This window comes from Cygnus olor, chromosome 15 (genome assembly GCF_009769625.2).
Source record: "Cygnus olor isolate bCygOlo1 chromosome 15, bCygOlo1.pri.v2, whole genome shotgun sequence".
NCBI lineage: Eukaryota > Metazoa > Chordata > Aves > Anseriformes > Anatidae > Cygnus > Cygnus olor.
In genome coordinates this window covers 12282721-12294123 of record NC_049183.1, presented here as the reverse complement: position 1 = coordinate 12294123, position 11403 = coordinate 12282721, and the positions used below count along the sequence as shown (strand labels likewise).

Below are 11403 nucleotides of genomic sequence, written 5' to 3'. Positions count from 1 at the left end.
TCGCTGCTGACCTTTAGACCGCGGTGGCCTTCGACAGTAAACAGCGAGCAGCTCCCCAGTCCCCTGAGAGCGGGGAGCCCTGGGCAGGAGCGTGCACTTCCACGTGCTCGGCAGCCAGATGAGTGTGGGAGAACGGGCATTTGGTGAAATCCAGGGCAGAAAACGGGGCTTGCTTTGGGGTCGTGGGGAGCTGTGGGTCTAACCCCCTCGCTGTGTGCTCATAACAGCTCAGGCACTGAGATTCCCCGATGCAAGAGTCAGCACAGGCGTCCCTTCCACCCTCTGCTTTGGCTAAACCCTGAGGATGAGGCGGGGGGGTTGGAGGCATGTGCTGGGTCTGGAGACCCTGCGGCCATACAGGAACACCGATAGGACCGCTCGTCTCCCGTATCCTCCACCACGGGGCTTCAGAACAGCGTTGGGTGCGGATGTGTGGATATAACTATATACAAAAAGAGCACAAAGCAGCCGAGGAGGCAGCCGCCAGGCGCGTGCTGGCGCTGCTACTAGAGGTGAGCGGTAGGCGCCGGGCGCCTTGTCGGGGTTTTACGGCGCAGCGGGCAGAGCCGCAGCGCTGGGAGCCCTGCCCGCCCGCTCTGCCCGCACGCAGCCCCAATGTCAAGAGGAGACACGTGTACGTAAGCTCCTGGCACGGCCGGAGCGCTGCCTCCCCGGGCAGGGCTGGGGGCCCCCCACCCTCCATGCGTTTTGGCAGGGCTGGCCGTGTCCCCCGCCTTGTCCCCAAAACGCCACCGCCGCACGGTGGCATCGCGGGCGGCCTGGTGCGAGGGCGGTGCAGGGGCCGGTGGCGTGCTGGGGGGCCTGGGGGTGCATGCGGGGTGCAAGGGTGATCGCAGGGTCCTGGCCCTGCTGTCGCCCCCGGGGTGGGGACAAAACGCCCGTCGCACGAGGCTGGGGCGCTGCGGGGTGGGCGCTGCCGCTGCGGGGCTCGCAGCCAGGGCCCGGCAGGTTGAGTTATTTTGGTGTTGGAGACAGGGCAGGGTTAATGGGGAACGAGACCTGCTTGCCAACGAAATCCCTTCTGCTGAGCTTTTGAGATTGCACGGTGGAGGTGAGGGGCGTCCCAGCGCTTTGGCAGAAGGCGGAGGGGAAAAAAAAAGTTGTGTCCTTATTTATAGGGCTGGGGCTGCTCCCTGCAGGCAGCACGAAGGGGGGTTTCTCCTTCGCTTCCAGGCTGGAAAATGCTTGCCTGAGAGGTTTCTGAAATCATATTTTATCAGCGGGAGGCAAAGATTGACAGCATATTCCCTGCCAGCCCTTGTCCAGCCCTCCCCAGGCTAAAACGTCTGACTCAGGGCTTTGGGCGTGAGCAGGGGATGCTCAGAGGAGAGGATGCTTGGAGCAGAGGAGGCTCACGACAGAGGAGGCTCTGAGCAGAGGATGCTCTGCACTTTACTGCTCCCAGCACCACGGCTCTGCTCCGATGGGTGAAGGGGGCTTGGTTTTGCTTGCAGCTTCTGGAAACGCTGCAGCCCATAAATCCAGGCCTGAGCAAAACTCCTCGAGGGGATGCTCTGACACCAGCCAAGGTGGGGTTCGGTCTAGTGGGGCTTGGTCTCCAGGGGAGCCTTGTGGCAGGGTCTCCTTGTGCTCTGGTGGGGCCAGAACCAGCCTGGCATGGGCAGCTCCGGGCAAAGCCATTCTTGGTGCCGTCAGTTTGCCAGGTGCCATTTAAGCCGCTGCAGGATGCTCTGCCTGAAATGGGGGCATCGGGCACAGAGAACCCATCCTGGCGAGCTTCCCCTGGCTGGTTCCTTCACCCGTGCCTCCGTCCTTCTCCCCTGTAGCCCCAGGACGATGAAGTTGTACCAGAAGCTGAGGACAGCAGTGCCGCGGCTGGTGGTGAGCCAGGAGGAGGAGGAGGAGGAGGAGGAGGATGTGGACACCCCGACACCCACCGGCCACAGCAGGCTGGCCCCGTGGTGGGTGGGCAGCGGGCTGCTGCTGACCGCCGTGCTGCTGAGCACCGTCACCGTCTGGGTGCTGCGACAAGTGTCCGGGGGCTGGCACGGCCCCGCGCCGCCCTCCCAGTGCCACCAGGTCCCCGAGAGCCACCGCTTCGACTGCTACCCGGAGCGGCGCGTGGTGGTGACCCAGGAGCTCTGCGAGGGCCGGGGGTGCTGCTTCGTCGAGACCCCCCCGGCAGCGGGGGGGCGAGAGGGGGGTGCCCTGGTGCTTCTACCCCCCCGACTTCCCCAGCTACGCGCTGCAGAGCCTCAACCAGACGGCGCTGGGCATGGTGGGGCTGCTGGTGCGCAGGGAGAAGGCTTATTACCCCCGGGACATCGAGGTGCTGCGGCTGGATGTGGAGTTGGAGACGGACACGCGGCTGCACGTCAAGGTGAGCGTGCCTCTGGTTCCCTGCCAGGGCCTGTGACCACGCTGCTGTCCCCTTGCACCCTCTGTGCCATGTCTGTAGGCGGCCATCCCCTGCTCAGAGTGGGACCAGCAGCTGCTTTGCTCCTGGCATGGCCGTGCGTGGCCTCAGAGAGCATCTCCAACCCTTTGTCCCCTTGCTAAGCTGGTCTTCAGAGCATCTTCTCTCCCCCCCACAGATAACCGATGCAGCCAACCCTCGGTACGAGGTTCCTCTGGAGGTTCCCCGGGCAGAGAAGAGAGCAGAAAACCCCATCTACAGCCTGGACTTCTCCAAGGACCCCTTCGGGCTGCTGCTGCGGCGCCGAGACACGGGGACGGTGCTGTAAGAGCCACCTCCTGCACGCTGGGCACGGGGAAAGCCCTGCTCTCTCCCAGTGGGCTCCTGCGTGCCCCCCTGGGGGTTTTCCTTAGGGAAAAACATGTCGTGGCATCTCCAGCTGATGGTTACTCATCGCCTCCAGCCTTGCCACGGACAGTGGTGCTCACATGGGGACACAGCCTGGCTACTTGGGATGGAAACGTGGCCACGCAGGGCTGGGTGGCATCAGCACCTCTCCCCAAAGCTGCACGGTGCCCCAAATCCTCACCAGGTTGATGCAGAAGCCCAAAATCTTGTCTCAAGTAAGGCACAGCCATGGGGTGCGGGTCCTCGAAGCACCACTAGTAAGGAACTTGGTGGCTCGGGGAAAGGGCCACCAAAGGGCAGCAGCTTTGCCTGCTTGGCCTTGGTTTTGGGTGTCTGTAGAGAGCTGGCCAAGCTGTGGGAACCCCCAGCAAGCTCTGGGCTCAGGGATTTAGGGGAAAAGGACCGCTGGTGGCTTTGCCGTGCTGCTCCAGTCCCCTCCGTGGCTTTGCCCACGCTGAGCCCCATTGGTGAGCTCCAGCAGCCCCTGGGGACCGTGTCCTTTCCTCCTCGCTCCCGTCCGCCAGGCCCTGTGGTCTGTCCTTTCCTTGGGAGCCGCTTATCAGAGGCAGCAGGCGGAGAACCCCCCAGCCGCATTGCCTCGATGGTTAATAATAACCTCGGTGGAAGCTGCTGGTGTCAAATGAACGGCTGTGCCGTGCTGGGGGGCAGAGGGGGGGCAGGCTGTGCCTCGCCCTCACCCACACCCCAATTTGCCACCTGCCAAAGACATTTGGGGCGTGGATGTAGGATGGGGCACGCCACTTTTGGCTCCCCAGGGATGCTTCTAGAGGGAAGGGAACATCCCTGATAGGCAAGAGGATTAATGTCCCCTCTGTGTCACCCCGGCAGGCTCAACACCACCGTGGCCCCCCTTGATCTTCGCTGACCAGTTCCTGCAGATCTCCACGGCGCTGCCCTCCAGGTTCCTGTACGGGCTGGGGGAGCACCGCAGCACCCTGCTGCACAGCCTGGACTGGAGCACCCTCACCCTCTGGGCCCGCGACGTCTCCCCCACGGTACCCCCGGGGCAGGGGGCTGCTGGTGGGAGCCTTGGAGCCGGCGGGGACAGGAGGTGGTCACGGGGAGATGCCGGGGAGGATTTCGGTGCCATTGCAAAACACGCACGTGCCGATGGCCCCGAGCGCTCTCCTGTGGCTGCCAGCTCCAAAACTGTCCTTGTCCATGGGTGACAGATGCCAGGCTGGTGGTGGCTGGCACCGGGCAGCAGAAGTGGCTTGGGGGACGTTGGTTAGCCCGCGTGTCATGGCTCCCGGGCTCCCCTGCTCACCGGGCAACCTCTGCTTGCAGGAATCGTTCAACCTGTACGGCGCTCACCCCTTCTACCTGCTGCTGGAGGAGGGCGGGGATGCTCACGGGGTTTTCCTCCTCAACAGCAACGCCATGGGTAGGTGCCCGGGGCAGCTTCAGGAACTCGGGGCAGGAGGAAGCCATAAAAGGGACAAGATGTGGTTTGCTGGCTCCGTTATTGAGCTTAGGCCATCTGTTTCCTGGCTAAAGCGAGGCTCTTTAGCAACTGCCGAGCAGTTTAACCACACGCCCAGCTGCTGAATTGCCGTCGGAAAAGCAAGTCCCTTGCGTGCAGCTCCGTGCCTGTTCCTCGTCTGCCCGAAACAGCCTCGCCCCGAGGGCCGGCAGCGGGGGTGACCCCGGCACGACGGGGATGCCGCCTGCTGCCCGCGCTGTCCCCAGCTGTGCCCGCTGTGCCACTGTGCCCTGCGGCATCCTCCTGCTGATAACTCCCCGGGGGTCTGCCGTGCCGGGGATGGCACCAGTGGCCACCCGTCCCCTCCAGCAGCCAGCTGGGACGGCGCTGCTCGCACCAGGGCTCCAGCTGCGCTTCGTTGCAGCGATGCTCCCTCCCCAGGATGAGCGCGGGGAAATGCTGCGGCTGAGGTTGAGGGCTCAGCCCTGTGAAAAGCCCTAGGTCCTGTGTGCTCGCCCGTACGAGTAGCTCTCGATTCATTATTCGCCTACGAGGAGGTTTGGGGGAGGATGCGAGGGATGCGTGCGCTCACTCTTTAAGTGGGAGCTGGGGGAGCAGCACAGAGCTGCTTCAGCTTACAGAGCACGTTTTGAAAAGAGAGCTTCCTCCCAGTAATAACCAGTGATCTCCCCAGTCCGTGATGGTTTAAGCCTCCTGACACCCGCTCAGTGTTCGATCAGGGCAAGGCAGGGATTTCTCCATCTCCTCTGCCAGAGGCTGAGTGTCACAGCAGCGCTGCCTCGCCCCGCGGTGGGGATTGGGGTCCCCGGGGCTGCTCCCCATGTCCTGCTGTGGTTTGTCCCCACTCTGCACAGAGGTGGCCCTGCAGCCCGCTCCGGCCTCTGACTTGGAGGACCATCGGGGGGGTGCTGGATTTTTACCATCTTCCTGGGGCCTGACCCCAACACGGCTCCAGCAGTACCAGGAGGTGATAGGTGAGTGTCCGCACCGCGACGTGGTCTCCCACTTGTCCCCATCCCTGCATCACCTCTGCTTCCCACCATCACCCCAGCCCACCCAGCCCCCAGGACACCAAGTGGCCACCTCTGTTCCCCCTCTCCCCTTCCTCCCCATCCCTCTGCGATGCTGCCGTTGCTTTCGGATGCGCCACGTCTCCTCCTGCAGGTTTCCCGGCCATGCCGCCCCTCTGGGCGCTCGGCTTCCACCTCTGCCGCTGGGGCTACGGCTCCAGCAACGAGACCTGGCAGACCGTGAGGGCCATGAGGAACTTCCAGATCCCACAGGTACCCCCCGGCGCTGCGGAGGGAGGAGGGATGGGGGCCGGGGGCTGCCGCGTGCCTCTGAGCCATTTCCCGCAGGACGCGCAGTGGAACGACATCGATTACATGGATGGGTACCGGGACTTCACCTTCGATCCCCAGAAATTCGCCTCCCTCCCCTCGCTGGTGGAGGATCTCCACAAGCATGGGCAGCACTACGTTATGATCTTGGTACTCGGCTTGTCTCGCTCATGGGCTTGTGGCCAGGCTGCAGGGCAGGGACACAGGGACAGTTGGTGGCCCCGGGTGGTCTCTGCAGGGTGTTAGCCAGCGCCGGGGCTGGGGATTTTACCAGTGTCTGCAAACTGCCATTGGAAATCCCCTGTAAGGGCAGGGACTGCTGAGACACGGGCCAGGTTGTCACGCTGTGCTCCTGCCTGCTGCGGGAGCCCAAGGGTGCTGGGGTCCTTGTCCCCCGCGGGCAAAGGGACCGGTGACCAGAGCCGGGGTCAGGCTGCTCAGCTGGTGGCTGCCTGATGTGGGAAGCCCGCTTCCCTTCTGGTGCTGCTGGGCTCTCGTGACCCAGCTGTGATGTCCCCTCACTGCTGCCAGGACACGAGATGTGGGTTCTGGAGGTCCTCGGCTGGAAACTGTCCCTGGGAGGGGAAGGTTGGGTTCCCTCAGCTGGCTGAAGTCCTTTTTGCAGCCTTGCCGTGACCTGAAGTTTCTTGCATAAGCACATGATTACTTATATTTATCCCCCAACTCCACAAAACCCTGTAACGGGTCCTTGGGACTTGCAGAAGTGACTTGTTAGAAAACATGCCTGGAAGTGTTGAAGCAAGTTTCTGTTCCTCTTGGACAAAACAGCCACCGTGTGTGGGCTCCGGCTGCCCCTGTCTTGGTTGTCTTCTCCTCTGAATCATGCTGGCATCGCAGGGGGAAGGGGCCGTGCCGTGCTGGGAAACACACTAACCCTCTGCTGCATTCCCAGGACCCTGGCATCAGCAGCACCAGCCCGCGGGGCTCCTACTGGCCTTTCGACGAAGGCTTGAGACGGGGTTTGTTCATAAACACCACCCAAGGGCAGCCGCTGATCGGGCAGGTAAGGAACCAGGGGAAATCCCAGCCCTGGGGGGTTTGCAGGAGCAGGGCCAGGATTTCTTCCCTCCTGCTGCAGGAAAAGCCAGGTGGCTGATGGCCAGAGCCTGGCTCTGCTCTCAGCCCTCCCAGCTCTCCGCGTTTCACCTCATGGCATCTCCACCAACCTCCGGAGCCAGCTCCTGCCCTGGCAGAGGCACCCGGGGAAGTCATATGAGTGCAACGGAGTCGGTGGTTCTGCCTGAGGCCGGTCATCTGATTTCTCTCCCTTCCTGTTTTTGGGGTGAGGCAAGGTTGTGCCTCCAGATCTGCTCTGGACCTGCAGCGGTTCCTTCCCAGTTTATCCCCTCCTTCCCAGCCACTCACTCCTCCTGGCCCTTCCTCACACCTGTAACTTTTAGAAGTCTAAAAACAGGGAGAAATATGGCCCAGCTGTTCACGCGGTAATTCCTGGAGTGAGGCAAAGCACAGGGAAATCACAGATCCTCCCCACTGTTGGCTGGTGCAAGGGCTCATGCAAGAGGAGGCAGAGCGAGCCCAGCCCGCAGATGCTGGGCTCCAGCAGCCATCCCTCGCCCAGCCATGGGGGGTCCCAGCACCCCGAGGTGCCCAGGGGGATGCTGCACATACAGCATCCAGCGCTCAAAGCACTCAGCTTGGATTTTATCATTGTTTTTATTGTCCCTGCTCCTTCAGCGTGCTCACAGCCCCCTGGCACCACTTCCCCGCAGTGTTCCCCTATGCTGAACCCTCTGCTCTGCGCCTTCGCCGCAGGTCTGGCCCGGCTACACGGCCTTCGCCGACTTCTCCAACGTGGACACGCGCCGGTGGTGGCTGGAGAACCTGCAGCGCTTCCATGCCCACGTGCCCTTTGATGGTGTCTGGATCGTAAGTGCCCCCTCGCCCTGGGTGGCTCCACGTTGGATGGTGCCCGATCCTGGAGCTTTGTCTGTCTGTCTTTTAAAGGTTTTGCAGCTTTATTGTGTTTTGCAAACACTGGGTACTGGGAGGACGCCTGCCCCACAGACGTGCTCACCCTTGTACACACTGGGCAAAGGGGCTCGGTGCTGCCGCCAGTGCTTCTGGTGTGGGAGGGAGCCCCGACCCCTGGGTGTTAGTGCTGGATGCTGCTGATCCCTAAAAACTCCCCCTGCAAACTGCTCTGTGATTTTCTTTGCTTAGGACATGAACGAGCCGTCCAACTTCATGGATGGGTCTGAGGAGGGCTGCCCGCCAGGAGAGCTCGACAGCCCCCCATACACGCCGGGTAAGGAGGGCGCTGAAATGCAGGCTGTGCTGGTAGGTACTGCGTGCTCTCAAGTTGCTGAAAACCGAGTGAAAACCATTTTTAAGAGACATCACATCTCCGTTTCAACCCCCGAACGTGTCCATCCCTGCTTTCGTGTGCTGGTACCCGAGCACTGCATGCTTGTGGCCGTACTGGGGATGGGACTGGCCGTGGGAGCTTTCAGCGCTCAGTTTGCACCAGCAGCAGGGCACTTCGTTCAGCACGGGGGGCTGCATGTCCCCACGCCCCCACCACGTGCCAACGGTGACTGTCCCTCCCGGCAGCCGTGCTGGGCGATTCCCTGTCTGCCAAGACGGTGTGTGCCTCGGCGAAGCAGAACGCCTCGGTGCACTACAACCTGCACAACCTCTACGGGCTGATGGAGGCCGAAGCGACGGCGAGGTACCCGAGCACCCTGGGGAGGGGACGGGGTGAAATCCTGCTGCGGGGCTGGCACGGTGTAGGAAAAGGACTGGGGTTTGAGTGCCCGGCCCGAAGGGAGACACTCTGGCTGTTCACAGCCTCGGGCACAGGAGTAACCCAGCAGGGCAGGGGAGTGTGCGTGGCTGCGGGGAGGGCTGGGTGGGTGAAGCTGGTCCTGGTGTTGAGCCCAGGGAGAGAGGGACCGTGCTGCTTGTACCCCCAGAGCTGTCCCTCGACCTCTGAGGATTAAGGGGGCTGCTCTCACCTGCTGCAATGGGTTTCCACATTGCCTTCCAGTGCCTTGATCCAGATCCGGGGGAAGCGCCCTTCGTCATCTCCCGCTCCACCTTCCCCAGCCAGGGCCGGTACTCGGGGCACTGGCTGGGTGACAACCGCAGCCAGTGGAAGGACATGTATTACTCCATCCCGGGTGGGTGGCACCGACTTACAGCCCTGTCCTTCCCCACAGCACACGTAGACCCCCAGCACCGCCCCATCCTGCATTTGGGAGGTGGCAGAGACCCCAAAACTCCCTGCATGTTGCTGAGCATCCCTGCCCATGTGTCCACAGGGATGCTGAGCTTCAGCCTCTTCGGGATCCCGCTGGTGGGGGCTGACATCTGCGGCTTCTCCGGCAGCACCTCGGAGGAGCTGTGCACCCGCTGGATGCAGCTCGGGGCCTTCTACCCTTCTCCCGCAACCACAACTCCCAGAATGAGAAGGTCACGGGCGGGATGCGGGATTTGGGATGTGGAATACGGGATGGGGGATGCAGGGGGATGCCTGGCAGGGCTGGGGCTGGGGCAGTCGCTGATTCCCCACATCTCCCCCAGGCCCAGGACCCGACGGCGTTCACCCGCGGCAAGGACAGCTATGAAGGATGTGCTGCTGACCGCTACTCCCTCCTGCCCTTCCTCTACACGCTTTTCCACCGTGCCCACCTGCACGGGGAAACCGTCACCCGGCCTTTGTTCTTTGAGTAAGAGCATCCCCGACGAAGCTGGCGAGACGCTGGATTCACTTGGATGGCAGATAGCAGCCGATGCGAGCGTTGTCTCCGTCCCACTGCAGGTTTCCCCGGGACACGGCCACGTACGGGCTGGACAGGCAGTTCCTGTGGGCCGCAGCCTGCTGGTGACGCCGGTGCTGGAGCCCGGGGTGGACTCGGTGATGGGCTATTTCCCCCGAGGCGTGTGGTACGACTTCTACACGGTGAGGAGTGCCGCCACGGTGCTCGATCAGGTTTTGGGTGGTCCCTGCTCAGCAGGGGAGGCTCCGGGGGGCTGCAGAAGGGTTAGAGCATTGCGGTGTCGGTGCCAGCCGTGGGGCTTGGCATCAAAGTGGCTGCTTCCTGGCCCTTTTCCTGAGTCCCCCATGGTATCTCTGACCCCACTTGGCTTTCACCACCTGCCCAGGGCTCCTCCGTGAACAGCAGCGGGGAGATGCTGAAGCTGCCGGCCCCCTGGAGCACCTCAACCTGCATCTCCGCGAGGGCTCCATCCTGCCCACCCAGGTGAGCTCCCACCTGCCGCCTCCCGGGCTGGGGACTGTCACCGGGGAGACACCTGCTGCACGGCGTGTGCCCCCCAGTGCCTCAAGTCCTGGTCCCCCGTGCAGGTCGCAGCCCTCCCGCCTATTCTGGGCTGTCCCAACCCTACAGTGCACATGTGTTTGAACCCCAGAAACCCGGGCCCACCAGCGAGGCCAGCCGAGGGAACCCCCCTGCGCCTCATCGTGGCCCTGGCCCCGGGTGCCACCGCCTGGGGGGACCTCTTCTGGGATGACGGCGAGAGCCTGGACACCTTCAAGCGGGGCAGCTACTCCTACCTGGTGTTCAACGCCACGGAGGTGGGACATGGTGGGGAGGGGGCATGGGGGGAGCCTTGGCCTCCTTGTGCTCACATTGTCCCCTTCCACAGAACGTCCTCACCTCCAGCGTCCTCCACACCAGCACTGAGGCCGCCTCTGCCACCATCGGCACCCTGAGCATCTACGGGGTGCGGGAGCCGCCCCACAAGGTCCTCCTGAACGGCCAGGAGAAGCCCTTCTCCTACCTGGACAACCAGGTGCGGCCCTGTTTGGGGTGCCCCGTCCTGGAGGGGGGGGGCCCAGCCCTGGCAGGGGGCTGAGGGTGCTGCTCAGGGAGGGTTTTTAGGGCGGTGAGGGAAGGATCTCTGCCCGCTGCCATCCCAGGACGTCCCCTCTTGTCCCGCAGGTCCTCACCGTGAGCGGGCTGGGCCTGGGGCTGGACCAGGCCTTCTCCCTACAGTGGCTGTGACGGGGGGCCGGGGCTGCCCCCACCCCGCCGAGACCACCCATCCGTGGCCGTGGTCCCAAGGCCAGGATGGGATGTGGATGTCACCGTGTGGAGGCGCTGGGGACTGTCACCTGCTGCCGCAGATGGGGATGGGGGCACTGGGATGGGGACATGGGGGGGGACGGCTGTCAGGTGCCCCCACGCCATGCTGTCGGTGTGGGGTGAGGGCTGGGTGCTGGCGGCCCCGTCTGCAATAAAGGAGTGAGGAGTGCTTGGTGTGGGGCTGTGATGTGGGGCCGGGGGGTGGTGTGGGGTGACCACGGACAGAGCTCAGCCACCCTGACCCTGCTGCCAGCACTAATAATGTCCCACCATGGTGTGCCCCCATGATGCCCCCATATAATGTCCCCCATGATGTTCCCCCATAATGTCCCCCCATAATGTTACCGCATGATGACCCTCACGAAGTCCCACATAACGTCCCCCCATAATGTCCCCCATAACACCCCCCATAATGTCCCCCCATGATGTCTCCCCATCATGTCCCCCATAATGTCCCCACAGTGTCCCCCATGCTGTGCCCCATAACGTCCCCCACAGCGTCCCCCCATAGCGCCCTCATAGCGCCCCCTCCCTGCCCCCCAATCCCAGCCCCTCATCCCCCTATCCCCCAAGCACCCCCATTCCACCCCATCCCCAACCCCCCCCATCCTGCCCCCCAGCCCCCCCTTTCCCCCCGCACCCCATTCCCCTCCTCTCCCCGCACCCTCCCGCTGCCACGAGGGCGCTGTGTGGCGCTGTGCC

At 63.3% G+C, this 11403-nt stretch overlaps 1 pseudogene; it reads left to right on the top strand.

The window, feature by feature from the left end:
• The first annotated feature begins 547 nt into the window (after positions 1–547).
• Positions 548–10867, top strand: LOC121078214 (annotated as a pseudogene).
• Positions 10868–11403: the final 536 nt, after the last annotated feature.